Here is a 3,768-nt window from a genome sequence, read left to right on the forward strand (position 1 = left end):
TGACACCATCGCTTCAGCCAAGTTGCGTAATCATATTGTTAAACTGAACAAGCGCGCCAAGAGGCGGTATATGAGGGATAATATTACTCCCTTACTTACAATAGACGCCCACAAATGGCATTCCTCAGTAAAAAGACTTACCGATAAGACAACACTCAGAGATCTAAGGCTGCTCAAAAAACCTTGACCTCAGCTAATGAAGTCAATTCTTTTTTTGCTGACATTTGTACCACATTTCCATCAATCACCAAATCAAAAATTGATACTATCATTGCTGGTGCAGAGATTGATGACGTATGTGAAGTCTCTGAATTCACTGTTTATAAGGAACTCCTAAGACTGAAAGCGAACTGTGCTTCCTACCCAGGTGAGCTTCCATTAAAGCTGTTACGTGAATTCGCCGTTTTTCTTGCTAACCCACTCTCTTCTATAATCAACCAATATTTTCGTCAGCAAGTATTCCCAAGTGCTTGGAAAAGAGCATATGTCCGCGTTATTCCAAAAGTAAGGTATCCAAAATCTTGTGATCAACTCCGGCCTATATCAATAACTCCGAACCTTTCTAAAGTGGCAGAAACATTTATTTACCGCAAACTTATGTCACAGGTCTCTGCACATCTAGACCCGTATTAGTATGGATTCTTAAGAGGCAATAGCACAACTGTTTATTTAGTACGCATGTACCATCTCATTGTCAAGTGGCTCGACCGAGGAAGTGCTATAGTCGACCTTCTCCTCGTAGACTACCGAAAGGCTTTTGATCTTATTCGCCATTCCGTTGCAGTGTTGTCACTTACTTGAAGTACTACTTAAGTAAAATTTTCCATTACTTGTCCTTGTACTTAAGTAAAAACTCTAGGGTGTACTTATTACTTGATACTTAAGTAAGATTACGAAATACTTATTACTTAAGATACTGTTAATGTACTTCTTTTTCAAATACTTTACCTTTGACACGAAAATTTTGTGTTTGTGTGTGCTTTGGCAATGTACGAGAAAACATCAACTTTAGATTTAGTGTAAACTCAGATATAGCTTCATGCCCATTTTTGGATGTGAAATAAGGTATTTGTTTTTGACGAAAAAAAATTATATTATTAACACCTGATTTTTCTTTTTTAAGTTATATAATAAAAAAATGAAATTATTTCACCGTTTACTGGTCGACAGGGAGCTCTCTAGCTGGGTATTCTAGCTGGATCCAATGCAGTGGTATTTTGTCAAATTACCAAATGACCCCCGTCCCAAACTAAATAGGTCACAACCGGGATTGAACCCATGCCCCTTGGACACAGAATTCCAACACCTGCGCGCCAACGCATATATATATATATATATATATATATATATATATATATATATATATATATATATATATATATATATATATATAGAATACACATACATATAATAAATACTTCAAGTAGTGCTTGAAGTACTACTTAAGTACAATTTTGGCAAGTACTTGGTACTTGATACTTAAGTAAGAATTTGTAAAGTACTTATTACTTGATATTTCAGTAAAAAACAATGAGTACTTAATACTTGATACTTAAGTAAAAATTTGAAGTACTTGTTGCAGCACTGTTCCGTTGTTATCACAGTTCACTGCACCATGGGTGCTCAAAAACATATTCTCCTTTTAGAGATCAATTTTTTACAAGCCCACTATCAGTGCGTTTACAGTCTTTGCCCAGGAGATACCGACTCCGAATGGGTCGAGCTTACATGCGGAGCCCCACAAGGTACTAAGCTTGCTAGTCTACTGTTTTTGGCAGGGATAAATTTCATCCTTTCCGGCTATGAAGAAAGATTTAAGTATGTAGACAACTTGTCAGTCCTACTGAAGTACATTGTTGAGAAGTCTGAGGCTGTTCCCCAATTATGTAACGAATTATCAGTATTGTAATAATCAACAACTTTAAAGACGAATGTACTGCGAACAGCTGCGTAGACACTGTGAATCAGTTTTTCCCTTATAAAAGAAAAGTAACACGAATATTATTGGAATTAAAGAAGGCTTGAACATTTCACTATATATATTTTTGGTTAGAGGAGAAAAATGAAAGGGGGAGTGTGGGGACTGTATCTAGGACTGTTGAAAATCACTGATAGTTACCCAGACACCAGAGCTCCAAGAAATATTATAAAGAAGAGTTTCATAAAAACTCTCGACTTGATAATTATGAATTATGCCATTCTAACAAAAATGTGTTAATATAAGACCCACCGATCATTTTTCAAAGCTTGTTCGGTCCTTTCCGAAAGTGATAAGTTTTCTTATTGTTTAAGGTTAAAAAAAAATTACCGCTGTTTTCAAGAAGTTTATTCCAAACTACCCGAAAAGCATCTCTAGGACGGATAAATTATCGAACAAAAGTTTGTTGAATGGAAAAGCAACCTTATCGCAAAATCAAGACAACTTTGTCATTGCAAAAGTGTCTTTTCAAATACAAGTCAAAATTCTTCAAATCCCCTCGTATTTAATCCAACAATCTTAACACTAAACATAATTCGCAACACGGGTTTTCAAAACTCATCTCCATTTCAAACACTTCCAAGAGGTAATGTGAATTCTCAAAAAACGCTAGTTGATCTGGCAAGCTAGCCGATGCACAATTTAAATTAGCCGTTTCTCCTAAATTTTGACTTTAAGAAACTCGGGCTTAAAGGAGCAGCAAAAACATTTGTTTAGAAAAAGTGGGGGTCAGCAAAATGTTTTTAGCCCTATGGTCTACAAGCTAAAGTCAAATTAACGCGTCAAACTAAATTTTTGATCAATAAAGACCATCGATCATTTTATGACAGCTTAAAATTTTTCAGCTCCACATTTTAAAGACGTTTAAACAAAATAAAACCTACTTCCTAACCAAATATTTCTTCCTACTTAATGTGGTTAGTTCACTTATACTTTAGTTACAATTAAAAGAAAGTTTATTCAAAAATCTTGGCGTAATAGTTTTAATATCAATCTAAAAAAAAGGTAACAACACACACTAAGCTAGATAGTTCGCAGACCATGAAAGCCCATTTAAAATTACTTTACTGTGGTCACCACAACTGCCGAAAATCAAAACACGTTTGATGATGCGGGGGGGGGAATAAAAATCAAGGGATAAATAATGACTGACTTAGCTGTATTCCTAGCTAACCTTTGATAAACTGCTAGATGTCTCTTTTCAAATTTGATCCAAATCGAAAGATGCTATAGAACATCATTTTCAACAAACTGCCCGAGCTATCAAATTTAGTTTGACTTTAAAGCAAAGAGATATTTGCTAAGAAACAAGAAAGATAATTTGAGTAAAAAATCAGGAGACCAGAAAGCAATCCTTCCTATTTTTTTTTGCAAATATCAATAAATAAGTATTCTACATTGACTTTGCGTGAAAGTTCAAACGACGTTATTTCCAGTTATAATTTTAATGAGAAGTAGGAGATTAGAAAAAAAAAATGTTTATGATGGAATTAGATATACCTAAGTTATGCATACCTAGATTAGCCTAGCAAATCCATTCTTTAAGTAAGCTTTAAACGTTTTAAACTTGCATAATTATAATTATCGTCATATTTTAAATAAGCTTCTAAGGTTTTCCATGCCCTACGCCTCTAACACTGGATAGATCTCGTGACAGAAGAGTTGGTAGCTGTTACTGCTCATCCTTTCATTTCATTTTTCTCCAATTGTATACTTCATTTCATGTTTCACTTTAATGTGCTCTGAATTCACGTGTTTTCATTTTAGACGACCGACCATTTGAAGGAGCC

This window comes from Artemia franciscana, chromosome 21, assembly GCF_032884065.1.
Source record: "Artemia franciscana chromosome 21, ASM3288406v1, whole genome shotgun sequence".
Classification (NCBI taxonomy): Eukaryota; Metazoa; Arthropoda; class Branchiopoda; order Anostraca; family Artemiidae; genus Artemia; species Artemia franciscana.